Raw genomic sequence first — 14638 nt, forward strand, 5'->3', positions numbered from 1 at the left:
CATCACTAATTGCCTGCCTTGGTCCAACCACATAGAGGCCACTGCCAAGAAAGCTCACCAGTGCCTCTACTTCCTCAGGAGGCTAAAGAAATTTGATATGTCTCCTTTGACTCTCACCAACTTTTATCGATGCACCATAGAAAGCATCCTATCTGGATCTATCACGGCTTGGTACGGCAACTGCTCTGCCCAGGACCGCAAGAAACTGCAGAGAGTTGTGGACACAGCCCTGTGCGTCGCGGAAACCAGCCTCCCCTCCTTGGACTCTGTCTATACTTCTCACTGCCTTGGTAAAGCAGCCAGCATAATCAAAGACCCCACCCACTCAGGTCATTCTCTCTTCTCTCCTCTTCTATCAGGTAGAAGATACAGGAGCCTGAGGGCACGTACCACCAGACTCAAGGACAGCTTCTGTCCCACTGTGATAAGACTATTGAAAAGTTCCCTTATACAATAAGATGGACTCTTGACCTCACAATCTACCTTGTTGTGACCTTGCACCTTATTGTCTACCTGCACTGTACTTTCTCTATAGCTGTGACACTTTACTCTGTATTCTGTTATTGTTTTTGCCTGTACTACTTCAATGCACTCTGTACTAACTCAATGTAACTGCACTGTGTGATGAATTGACCTGTACGATCGGTTTGCAAGACAAATTTTTCACTGTACCTCGGCACAAGTGACAATAATAAACCAATACCAATACCAAATTTCCGGCTTGCTGTTCCTTCAATGGTAATCACACTAATCATGCATTGGATTAGTTTTGGGATATTCTGAGGATATGATGGACAGTGCACAAAGCAGCTTTCTTCATTCTTTAACCTCAGTGTCCAAATATTCTTCAAGGTGAAATTCTTCCACAATGTTAGTAAAAGGAGAGCACAGCAACAGGGCTGCCATCGGTTGATCAGTGATGGTAATTGGCCAGAGGTTGTAAGGACAGCACTCAAGATCCTGAGAAATATTTGTCAATCATTCTGCTCTCTGCCACATGAAGTTTCACTTTATCCCAATATTCATTCAATCACTTGGCAAGTGGTATTACAGGGACTTGATCTTCATCAGAAGGTCATGAAAACATGATGCTTTACCTGTTCCCAGTGAGAGTTCTAATACTTAGTATCAACTTCTTGCTTCATACTTCACTCTCACCAACAGTGACATTTATCAATCAGTAGAAGCAATCCTTCTCTGTAAACATTTCTTGTTCCAGTGAAAAAACAGCCAGCATCCCCTTGAAGCAACAAATTCCAATTCTGGGTATCATCCTAAATCTCCACTCTCCAAGATATCCAGAACCATCTTCAACGCCCAGTCTCTGAAACATCCTAAACTATCATCTGTGTCCACTTTCCAACATCCACTCCAAAATCCTACCTATGAATACATGCCCAGAATTACCCTGCAGATGATTATTTGGAAATCTTCATAGTCAGCTGGGTGTTCAGTTCAAATGTTCTGCATTCTTCATGTGAATCCTTCAACATGATTTGTAACTCTCACTGGCTTTTCAGAATGTTCTGGAAGGATGCAGATGCTGGAATGTAGATGAAAAACATCATTGTGCCTCAAACATTCCTCCAGCATCATTGTGTTTTTCATGTATCTTTTTCTTGGTACACAATATTCCAGATGTGGTCTCACCAAGGTCCTATAATAAGATAAGATATCTTTATTAGTCACATGTACATCGAAACAGTGAAATGCATCTTTTTGCGCAGAGTGTTCTGGGGGCAGCCCGCAAGTGTCGCCACGCTTCCGGCGCCAACACAGCACGCCCACAACTTCCTAACCCATACGTCTTTGGAACGTGGGAGGAAACTAGAGTACCAGGAGGAAACCCGAGTACCCGGAGGAAACCCAGGCAGGAAACCCACAGGGAGAATGTACAAGCTCCTTACAGACTGTGGCCGGAATTGAACCCGGGTCGCTAGCACTGTAATAACGTTACACTAACTGCTCCATTGCTGTGCTTGCACATCTTTATTCCTGTACTTGAATTATTTCTAACTAAGGCTAACTTACCATTTGCCTTCCTAATCGCTTGAAGCACCCGTGTGTTGGCTTTCCATGAATTGTTCAGAAGTTTACTTGCACAATCTCTCACCATTTAAAACATGTTCTGTTTCTCTGTTTTGTGTGCAAATGTTGATAACTTCACATATTTCCACATGATGAGAGGTGATAAGATTTCTTTATTAGTCACATGTACATTGAAACACACAGTGAAATGCATCTTTTGCGTAGAGTGTTCTGGGGGCAGCCCGCAAGTGTTGCCACTCTTCTGGCGCCAACATAGCACGCCCACAACTTCCTAACCCATACGCCTTTGGAATGTGGAAGGAAACCAGAGCACCTGGAGGAAACCCACACAAACATGGGGAGAACGTACAAACTCTTTACAGACAGTGGCTGGAATTGAACCCGGGTCACTGGCACTGTAATAGCATCAGGCTAACTGCTACATTACCATGCCTGCCTATCGTCCATGTTCTTGCCCACTTACTCAGCTTGTCTATATCTCCTTGAAGTCTGTGTGGGTGTCATGTGAGCAAAGGAAGTTCATGACAATAAACTAATCTGAATCTGAATCTTTAGACCTCCTCCCTACTCACAATTCCAGCTAGTTATGTATTATCAACAAACTTGGAAATATGACATTTGTTCCCCTCAGGCAGCTCACTGAAATAGATCATCAATATCTGGAGCCCAAGGACCAATCCCTACAATACCACTTAAGTCACAGCCTTAAGTTATGTTTTCTGGTTCCCAACATTTCTGTCAAGGCCCTGTGTAATTTCTAACAAATCTCACCTCAGCCTTTGCTGATCTGACAGAACAAACCTAGTTTATCCTGTCTGAACACACACCACTGAAGTTCCATATTTCTGGGACCATCATTCTGGGGCCAAAAATAAGATGCCCGGGATTTGAGACAATTCTCCAGGTTCCTGTATGAGGTCCTTCATCAATTCCCAGCTCATGTAATCCATGCTTCTTTTAGAAATTCCAGAAGCCTGCATGCTTTCTTGATTTCCTTCTCCTGAGCTCCTACCATTTCCAAAGAAGTGCACCCATGTACCCCCTTTAAGTTACCTTCTCGCTGCCTCGGAAAAGCAGCCAGTATAAATAAAGACCCCACCCACCCCTCCCATCGGGCAGGAGATACAAAAGCCTGAAAGCACGTACCACAAGGCTCAAGGACAGCTTCTATCCCGCTGTTATAAGACTATTGAATGGTCTCCTAATACGATAAGATGGACTCTTGACCTCACAATCTACCTCATTATGACCTTGCCCCTTATTGTCTGCCTGCACTTCCTCTGTAGCTGTGACACTTTATTCTGCACTCTGTTATTTTACCTTGTACTACCTCAATGCATTGACGTGATGAAATGATCTGTTTGGATGGCATGCAAAACAAAGTTTTTCTCAGTACGTTTGACAATAGTAAACCAATTTACCTTCTCACCTTTCCTCTTCTTCCTACCAAAGTGAATCACTTTGCACCTCCCGCCATTAACTTTCACCTGTCACGCGCGTACCAACTTCACCTGCCTGTCCACACCTTTATGAAGTCCATCAACTATCTTCCTCATATTTACCACGGCGTTCTTTTATGGCGTCTTCAAATTTTAAAAGTGTATCTTGTTTACCCAAACCAAAGCCAATAAAAATATCAAGAACGCAGCGGTCCTTGTACTGCTTCCCTGCGAGACATTATTGTACATTTTCCTTTATTCCAGAAATAGCTTTGAGTGTTTACTGTCTCATCCTGTTCCCTTCCCATAATCCAGAGGTTTATACTTGTTTTGACTTTCTTATACAAAGGCAACACTGAAATTGTTCTCATAATTATCACTTTTAGATGTGTTCTCTATCAGATTTTAACTCAGACTGGTTCATCGTTTATTACTAATTCAGCTGCAGTGATCCTGTTGATATTTAGCCATTTTCCTTCAGGAAGTTATCCTGAGTGCATTACCTTTCTTATTTGAGCTACACTTCCTGAACTACATGAACACTGAGGTTTTGTTACAAAATTATCAAATGTTAGAATGAATACATTCTACATCTTCATTGCCGCAAATCCTGTGTTTTTTTCATTTAGTTCTCATCGTAATGTAACGCTTGGAAAAAGAGAGAGAGAGTGAGAGAGAGGACAGAGAGAGAAAATGAGGATTTTGAGGCTGGAGACAGAGAGAGAGAGATTGGAGGCTGAATAGAGAGGGAAAGAGATCGGGGATGGAGAAACAGGGAGAGATTGGAGAATGGGCAGAGGGAGATTGATTGAAGAATGGAGCAAGAGAAAGAGAGAGAGGGATAGAGAGGGGTGCTACTGGACAATAGAGAGAGAGGGAGGGTTCGGAGGAAGGGGAGAGAGACTGGAAGCTAGAGAGAGGGCCAGACAGAAGGTTGGCGAGAGGAAGTGGAGAAGTTGGAGGTTGGGAGAGATGGAAGCAGACTGGAGGCTGCAGAAAAAGAGAGGAATTGGGGGATGGAGAAAGAGAAAGGTTTGTAGAATGGGGAAGGAGGAAAGAAAGAAGGGGAGATGGTAGAAGTGAGAGCAGCCAGTTGGGCGAGAGAGAGAGAGAGAGAGAGAGAGAGAAAGTGGGGAATGGGGCAAGGGGGAGAGAGATTGTTTAGGGTTGGAGGGAGGGGAGGTGAGGTAGGTAAGAAGGCCTAATAGAGGGTGGAAAGAGAGAGAGAAAGTTGTAGGATGGGGAAGGTTGGAATGTGGTGGGGGGGGGGTGGAATGTGGGAAGCAGTGTGAGTTAGAGGCAGCCAGGTGGGCAAGAGTGAGATTGGGGAAAGGGTATGACACAGAGCAAGACTTGTTTGTGGGGGGAGTGTTGAGAGAGTGGGAGAGTTTGGGAAGGAGCAATGTTAACTGGGGACCCATTTACTCTCCTGTTGTCAACATTATCTTCCCTTTTATTACTTTGCTTCCACCAGTTCTGATTCCTGGTCTTTCTGTGACAATGTCGCGGTACCCTCTGATTGCCATCAGTGAAAGCTTACGTGGCCATATGTGGGGTGCACACAGTGCAGACAATGGGCCAGTCCATGACTGACCCTTCCTACACCTCACACTCAATCCTTTTACTGAGAATTCCAGAGCTCAGTAAGAGCCCCACAGCTACAACAACCTTTCGCAGCCCCCTGGGTTCGATCGAGCTGGACTTCTTGATGGAAGGCAGGATAATCTGTGAGTATTGATATTGGTATTGGTTTATTATTGTCACTTGTACTGAGGTACAGTGAAAAACTTGCCTTGCATACCGATCATACAGGTCAATTCATTACACAGTGCAGATACATTGGGTTAGTTCAGAGTGCATTGAGATAGTACAGGTAAAAACAATAACAGTACAGAGTAAAGTGTCAGAGAAGGTGCAGTTGAATAAGGTGCAAGGTCACAACAAGGTAGATCGTGAGGTCAGAGTCCATCTTATTGTATAAGGGAACCGTTCAATAGTCTTATTACCGTGGGATAGAAGCTGTCCTTGAACCTGGTGGCATGTGCTCTCAGGCTCCTGTATCTTCTGCCTGATAGGAGAGGAGAGAAGAGAGAATGACCTGGGTGGGTGGGGTCTTTGATTATTCTGGCTGCTTCACCAAGGCAGCGAGAGGTAAAGACAGAGTCCAAGGAGGGGAGACTGGTTTCCATGACGCGCTGGGCTGCGTCCACAACTCTCTGCAGTGATGATAAAGCCTCAGGTGGCAGACTAACCTCTTGATTGATTTCCTAATACTTAAAAACATTTGAAATAGATTAAATTAATTTTAAAAATTAGATATTTTTAGTGAATAATAAATTTATATAGAATGCATTTAATTAATATAACCTAATTAAAAACATCATTATAATGAGCTCAAAGAAAGAGAGGTGTGACCAAGGGAGAGAGGTTTTAAGCAGAAACATGAAAATGGAGAGACAGACAGACAGACAGACAGGCAGGCAGGCAGACAGACAGACAGACAGACAGACAAACAGATAGACAGATAGACAGACAGACAGAGAGGGTTCGGGAGAGAATTCCAGAGCTCAGTGTTGACCACTAAGGGCCTGGCTCACAGCAGTGTGGTGAAGGAGATGAGGGAGTCACTTGTAGAAGACTTTATCTTCATTTGTCTTTTCCATCAAGGACAGTGACCCCCCCCCCCCCCTCATTTTAATGAGAGTGGCCCTGCCCCCAGTGCTGGCTGTGGCTGGCACACAGCTGAGGGACTCAATGTGAAGCCCACCTGGTCTGTCCACCCAGTACAACCAAAGACCACCCTGGAAGAACTCATGAATCCATGCCATGCTGTTAACCAGAGGCTCTCTCTTCAGCCACAGAGTAATAAAAAGGAAGATAACGTTGACAAGGATGAGATGAGAGTAGATGGGGCCCTAGTTAACATTACTCCCAGACATCAGCTACAGAGGAGTGCAGGCCAGCCATGGTGTTTAGTTTTGGTGACAGAGAAATGTTGGTGGTGAGTTGATGGTCGTGAATCAACAGCCCCCTTTCATACTTGGCCCCAGTTTCTTTCTCTGACCATTTGCCAAGCAGAGGAGCCAATTTGCCATAATCTGTTTTGCACTGCTGCCAAAGTTGAATAGCTACATGGTTCATCGTGTGGATTGGATGGTCGATTATCATGCTGGATTTTTGGTCAGTGTCCAATACAGTTCCGCACAGCAGGGAGAGATAACTCTTCCCCATGCAGAAGTGGTGACAGTAGAGATAGGAAGTTATAAAGGATCACACAATACTACTACAGAAAAAGGCTGGCTGATAAGATTTTATCTCACTGTCTCCTCTGCACTTTCTTTAACTCGCTCATCCATCATTCACTGTGACCTAATCAGAGCATTGCTTCATCTCAGGGCCCGGGAGAGGAGCTTTTAACTGACTTTAATAAACGTGGGGGATTTGGGAGTTAGCTGCAGTTATTGCTGAACTTTTTGTAGAACTTGGGCACATGCCTGTGGGAAAGAGAGCAGATACAGTCAGGAGTATTAATTACAAGCTTCACAGTTGATCATAACCCACCCACAGCAAGTCCAACACCCACTCGAAAATCTTGTTGCTATGGTTGATTTCTCATGTTTCTTTCTTATGCAGGCGGTCCCTGGGTTACATAAGGGTTCCATTCCTGAGATCTGTCTGTTGGCCAATTTTTCCGTAAGTCAGAAACAAACGATTTCAATGAGGGTCGATTAACATGAACATTTATTTATTGCCTTACCCTGCATAGTTACAATGGTACAGAATCAGAATGCCCCGCACTCAATAACTGGTTTCAATGGCCTTAAATTATCAGTGGATGTTACATTGTTTGATAAGGTAAGATAAGATTTCTTTATTAGTCACATGTACATCGAAACACACAGTGAAATTCACCTTTTGCGTAGAGTGTTCTGGAGACAGCCCGCAAGTGTCGCCACGCTTCTGGCGCCAACATAGCACGCCCACAACTTCCTAACCAGTACGTCTCTGGAATGTGGGGGGAAACCAGAGCACCTGGAGGAAACTCACGCAGACACAGGAAGAATGTACAAGCTTCTTAGAGACAGTGGCCGGAATTGAACCCAGGTCGCTGATGCTGTAATAGCGTTACGCTGACCGCTACACTATCATAGTATTTTACAAGTGTCAATAGAAGGGATTTGCCTTGTCAGTTTTCCAAAGCAAATCTCTGAAGTAGCCTCCCGCTGTGAACTGGCAGCCTGTGTTCCTAGACACAATGGTATTTGATTGCTATGGGGAGGTTGCATGTGAACACATTGGTTTTGAAGACCGGTTGTCTTTTGAATTAACTATCTGCTACTCCATTCCATAACTGATGAAGGTGTTTGCATTTCTATAACAAATTTTCCTTTCTTAAAAAGTTATGGGGGGACAATTGTGTAAAGTCAGATTTTAATAAATCAGATCTTCTGTAACCCCGGAGCCCCTGTATTACCTTACAATGAAGAAGGAGGCCATTTGGCCCATCAATGCTATGTTTGCAATTGCAGTGTACTTGGAAACAAAAAGGCACAATTTCTTTATACTGTGATCCAGTTCCTCCTGCATTCTGGCCAGTTAGACACGTTCACTGAAAAATATCAATTAATGACTGGTAGAAGATCATCAACGACAACTTAAAGTTCCACAGGACGTTTGCTGTGACTGATGTTGTGGGATGAAGGAAAGATGAGCGGAGAAACAAAGGACTGCAGATGCTGGAATCTAGATGAAAAACATGATGATGCTGGAGGAATTCGGCAGGCCAGGCAGTATCCGTGGAGAAAAGCAGGCGGTCAACGTTTCAGGTCAGGACCCTTCTTCAGGACTGAAGATAGGAAAAGGGGAAGCCCAATATATAGGAGGGAATCCTGAGGGATATCCTGATCCTAATTGCCCTGACTCCTAATTGAAGGACAATTGTTGCTTTGAGGCTGTTTTGATGGTATAACACCACCAGGCTCAATTACAGCTGTTAATCCTCGTTCACCTCACCAGCTCCTGACGTGCCCTGCCCTGCATTACAGTAGGTCATACACTCAATGGGCTGTGGAAATGTAGTCTTGGCTTTGGTGCTAGCTGTAAGCCACACAAGGTTTCTTGCGCAACCCAGGTCACTGATACAGGCACACCAAGGAAGGGGTTTGGTAGAGGCAAACAGTAAACATACAATAGAACAATCGACAATAGAAAGAGGAGAAATATATGCGACCCTTTTAGATGCCTATCTGTAAAAATTTGTATTTGAAGTATTTGACTGAAAGCAACGTCAATTAAGTTGCACAAAGACATGACTAAATTAATATCAGTCATTCTCTTTAAGGACCAAGGCCTAAACATAGAACATAGAACATTACAGCACAGTACAGGCCCTTCGGCCCACAGTGTTGTGCTGACACTTTACCCTGCTCTAAGATCTATCTAACTCTTCCCTCCCACATAGCTCCCGATTTCTCGATCATTCATGTGTCTATCTAAGAGTCTCTTAAATGTCCCTAATGTATCTGCCCCCACAACCTCTGCCGGCAGTGCGTTCCACGCACCCACCACTCTCTGTGTAAAAAACTTACCCCTGACATCCCCCTTATACCTTCCTCCAATCACCTTAAAATTATGCCCCCTCGTGTTAGTCATTGTCACCCTGGGAAAAAGTCTCTGACTGTCCACTCGATCGATGCCTCTTATCGTCTTGTACACCTTTATCAAGTCACCTCTCATCCTCCTTCTCTCCAAAGAGAAAAGCCCTAGCTCACTCAACTTATCCTCATAAGACATGCTCTCCAATCCAGGCAGCATCCTGGTAAATCTCCTCTGCACCCTCTCTAAAGCTTCCACATCCTTCCTCTAATGAGGCGACCAGAACTGAACCCAATACTCCAAGTGTGGTCTAACCAGAGTTCTATAGAGCTGCAACGTCACCTCGCGGCTCTTGAACTCAATCCTTCGACTAATGAAGGCCAACATACCATGTGCCTTCTTAACAACCCTATTAACCTGCATGGCAACCTTGAGGGATCTCAAAGGATTTTCTATGTTACACTGTTCGTTAATTTGGTTTAATATCTTTGAAATCCCATCTGTAAAAGTATCAGTCTTATCCCTTCTCTGGTGTTTCATACCTTTGGCTAGGAATGCTGTGCATTAACTTTTCTGGAAAAAATCCCATCAATAAATTTTCTTCTTCTGCAAAACTCGTAGAATAGATCACAAGTAAATACAAGCATGTGGAACTTGCACTATTAGATCCCACAGTGTACAGATCCAGCCTTGTCTGACATGAATGCAATTAATCCCTTAGAAAAAAAAGCTCATTGTTGAAAAGTTTAATGATGTTGGAAAGGATTGCAATGTGTTCCTACTCCATTCTTTGTCCTGGGTGCTAACAAATCTTTGCCAGTGGAAAAAACTGAGCAAAAATTCTTGCTTATTAAAATCAGTGAACCAGTTCAAATTGTTTCCAAAATGCAGCCAATTGGTTTTAAGATACTGCAGTTGGAATTTACTTTTCAACATTTGAGTTTACAGTTTACAGTTTTATCTTACTTGTTGGCCAAGTTGGCCAGCTACCAGTGCTGGCTGTACATAGCAATGCACCAATTGTGTGTTTATTCATTTCCCTTAACTTATCAAAACCTCCCAAGGCATTTCACAGAAACATAATTAGACAAAACAAACTGACACCAAGTGGGAGAGACGAGGAACACTGACCAAGTCAGGGGAGTAGGTCTAAGGATCTTCTCAAGTTCAAGTTCAAGTTATACTTTATTGTCATTCGCCCATATGCTGTAAAACACACGGAGAAACAAAATGTCGTTTTCCCCCAGACTCACACAACAGAGGACATACATAGAACAGAGGACATACAATAAATGCAGACAAAAAAACTTTGCAAGCGCAAAAAATGGTGTATACAGGATACAAAATTAGTGCAGGGTTAATGCAAAACCGAGTTGGACGAAGAAGATACAGAACTCAGTGTGTTGCACTAAGTGTATAAACATGTTCAGCAGCAGCCAACATTCTTATACGCTGTTGTGCAAACCAGGGCTTTTGACACGGCATTTGTCTGAAACTGCCTCCAGGGTATTCAGGATCCTGACAGCCTGAGGGAAAATGCTGTGGTACAGTCAAGCAGTTCTGGCCCGGATGCTCCAGTACCACTTGCCAGGCAGCAGTGGGACAAATAGGTCGTGAAAGGGATGAGAAGGGTCATCTATAATTCTTCAGACCTTTTGCGTGTGCATTGTGTGTTGTAGATATCCAGGAAGAAAGGCAGACACATTCGGAAAGCAAATTGTGCTGAGCTTCTGCTTTCTCCTGTAAGTTGCCCTGCTGCATGTTACTGGTGGTGAGGGGTTGTTGGGAATAGGTGTTGGTAAGTGACAGTGGCTTCTGGCACTCCTGGTGCAAAGCATCCTTCAGTGGCTCTCTCCCTCTTCCACCAGGATCTCAAATCATCATCACTGAATGTGGTGTTCATTCCTTGCCCAGTGGTAGAACACTCACAGCCTGAGGTTCCTGCAATGTTCATCAGTGATTTCTGACAGTGATGTGAATTAGTGGATGGCTTCTGTTTGAGAGCTGGACAATTACTGGTGGTTCAGTTTTTAGGTATCAGAAGGTTTAAAATGTTTGCCTCATTAACATGGGGTACAACATTGGTAAAATGACAAGCACTTCTTGGTAATTAATGGAGTAAGCAAGGCACTGTAGTAAAAACGGAAAATTCTAGAAAAACTCAGTAGGTGCGATAGCATCTGTGGAAAGAGAATTAGTTGCCGTGTCAGGTTTGGGACTCTCCACCAGAAGTGAGAAAGAGAAAAACAAGTTAGTTTAGGATCAGAATCAGGTTTATTAGCACTGACTTATATGACATGAAATTTGTAATTTTGTGGCAGCAGTACAGTGCATAGACATGAAATTACTATAAAGTACAAAATAAACAAATCGTGCAAAAAAAAAGGAATAACGAGATAGTGTTCATGGGTTCATGGACCATTCAGATATCTGATGTCAGAGAGGAAGAAGCTGTTCCTGAATCATTGAGTGTGGGTCTTCAGGCTCCTGTACCTCCTCCCTGATGGTAGTAACGAGAAGAGGGCATGTCCCGGATGGTGAGGGTCCTCAGTGATGGTTGCCACCTTCTTGAGACACCGCCTCTTGAAGATGTCCTCGATGGTGAGGAGGGCTGTGCCCATGATGAGAAGAAGCAGTTGATATTCTCACTGTTATTTAACATGAAGGATAACAGATACATTTCATCCCCAAAGAGCTATGCCTCAGTACTCGTCAATCCATCGGGTTGACTTCATACTAGGCCAATGTCAGAAATGGGTTGGCACTCGTGGTTCAGGACCTGAATGGAAGACCTGAGGGTCGCAGGATCAGGAGGGAGGGGTGGTGAATGAGAGGGAGTGTTGGGGAGGGAGTAGTGGTCGTGCTAATTAGCAGTATGTTCTTTCTAATTTTCAGCCTTTAACACTAGAAAACTAGGAAGGCAAGCTGATCTCACCATGCTTTACATCTGTCCAAGCAATTGTGGCTCTGTATAACTAATTTGTAAAATCTACTTCTGCAGTCTGTTGCACTGTTTGTCCAACAATGAGGAATATCTAACCCTTCTCCTACTCCAATCTTTCTCCATTTTCACAAGCAACAGTTGGATCAGTGGCAGGAAAATGGTCAAAGCTCCGTCAGGAACTTGTCTCTGTAAAAGTATTTCCTTTTCATTCATTCTTGAGACATTGGCATTGCCGAGGCATTTCTCGCCTGTCCTTAGCTGCCCTTGAGAAAGTGGAGGTGAGCTTTATGAACAGCTCTGTCTGTGGGGAAGGTGACCACACAGGGCAAATGAGCAGAACTGTCCATGGTTTGGACTTGAGGATGATGAAGGAACAATGTTTTAAGTCCAGGTTGGTTGGGTGTTTGCTGTGTTCCCATCACATGATGCCCCAGATCTTAGAGTTCGTGACTCTGGAAGATGCAGTGTGCCCTTTGACACTGCAATATGAGGGTGTTGGTGGTGTAGGTGAACATATTTAGGCTAGTTACGGGTCCTGCCCGGGTTACATACACTCGACTTAAAGACACCCTGTACATATGTCGAGCGTTTGGGAGACCGGCTGGATGGATGGAGATGGATTTGCTGGTTGCTTCAGGGCTGGGGTCACCTTCTGCCAGATGGAAATGAGGCATTTCCGTGTGCCTTCTCTGCACAAGCCGTGCCTACTCGCTGCCCCATCACAGCTGTTCCTGTGAGTGTCTCCCACACACTGCTGTTTCCTCCCCTTTACTCCATGGTCTACCGTCCTCTCCGATCAGATACCATCTTTGCCTCTTCCACCTCTCATCTGCCAGCTTCTCACATCATTACCACTTTCCCCCCTCCCCCACCTACCTACCTTCCCCCTCTCACACGGATTCACCCATCACCCACCAGCTTGTGCTCCTCCCCCTCCCCCCTCCCTTTTATTCTGGATTCTCCCCTCGTCCTTTCCAGCCCTGATGAAGGGTCTCGGCCCGAAACGTCGACTGTTCATTTCCCTCCATAGATGTTACCTAAACCGCTGAGTTCTTCCAGCATTGTGTGTGTGTTGCTCCAGATTCCAGCATCTGCAGAATCTCTTGTGTCTTTGTGTTGTTCATTTCCAACTTACGAACAGTTTGGGATATGAACAGTTCGCAGGAGCAGAACCCTGTCGCAACCTGGGAACCGCCTGTAATGGGTTGTGGTTCCAGTGGATTGCTTTGTCCTGAGCAGCACCAAGCTTCTTAAATAACTGGTATAGAGTTGTCATGACGGGAATTAGATTGTACTCTTCCCGGGCATCAGCCTGGTGTGAAGTGACTGCTCAGAAAGGAACTCACAACAGTTCTGGAGAAGAAAGAAAGGGAAATTTTAGGCTAGTTAGAAGCCCCTTGAACTGAACAGTCAGATTTAGATTGTGGAAAAGGTGCAGAAGAGGTTTACCAGGAGGCTGCCTGGATTAGAGGGTGTGAGCTATAAGGACAGGTTGGACAAACTTGGGTTGTTCTCCCTAGAGCGTCGGAGACTGAGGGGAGACCTGATAGAGGTTTTTAAAATTATGAGAGGAATAGATAGGGTAGACAGTCCGAATCTTTTCCCCAGGGTAGAAATGTCAAATACCAGAGGACTTGGGGCGGCACGGTAGTGTAGCGGTTAGTGTAAGGAGTTTGTAGATTCTCCTCGTGTCTGCGTGGGTTTCCTCTGAACGCTCCGGTTTCCTCCCACATTCCAAAGACGTACGGGTTAGTAGGTTAACAGGGATGTAATTGGGCGGTGCAGGCTCGTTGGGCCGGAAGGGCCTGTTATCGTGTTGTATGACGCTACAACACTATGACTGTATTTGTATAAACGAATATTACAAAATAAATGAATACAATCAGTGTTTGATCTTTGTGGCAGAAATATATATCAGTATCAGCAGCTGTTGTAGCTCTGAGGACAGGATGTACGTTTTAAGGGTAATTACATACAAGGGTTTGAGCAGATTAGATCACAGTTTACACTGGTGAATCAACAGCATCTGGAGCAGCTGTATTGTCACAGATGAGGAATAAATGCTGGATGTGTTCACAAAGTGCAAAGCCCAAGGCTGAAGAAGAAAAGATATCACAGAGTCCACACGATCGCAAAGCTTCAGCAACAGGTATTTGCAAACAAGATTTTCTTCCTCCATTTTCATGCTCCAACAAGCCGTTCTTCTCATTGAGGCCAGACGCAGGTTAGAGGAACAACACCTCACGTTCCGCCTTGGGAGTCTCCAACCTGACGGCCTCAACATCAATTTGTCGAACTTCTGGTAACCCCTCCCCTTCTTTTTCTTTTGCCCCCGCCCCCCCCCCACCCCCCAACTCCTTTGTCTTCCCTTATTCCTGTGGCTCCCTTCCCCCACCTTCATGACCTGCCCATCCCGTCTCCTCCCTCATCCTTTATTCCATGGTCCACTGCCCTCTCCTACAGGGTTCCTTCTTCTTCAGCCCTTGGCCTCTTCTACCCATCACCTCTCAGCTTATTACATCTTGTCCCCCTCCCCAACCCACTACCTTCCCCCTCTCACCTGGACTCACCTATCACCTGGACTCACCTGTCCCCTGCCTGCGCGTGCTCC

This window comes from Pristis pectinata, chromosome 9 (genome assembly GCF_009764475.1).
Source record: "Pristis pectinata isolate sPriPec2 chromosome 9, sPriPec2.1.pri, whole genome shotgun sequence".
NCBI classification, from domain to species: domain Eukaryota; kingdom Metazoa; phylum Chordata; class Chondrichthyes; order Rhinopristiformes; family Pristidae; genus Pristis; species Pristis pectinata.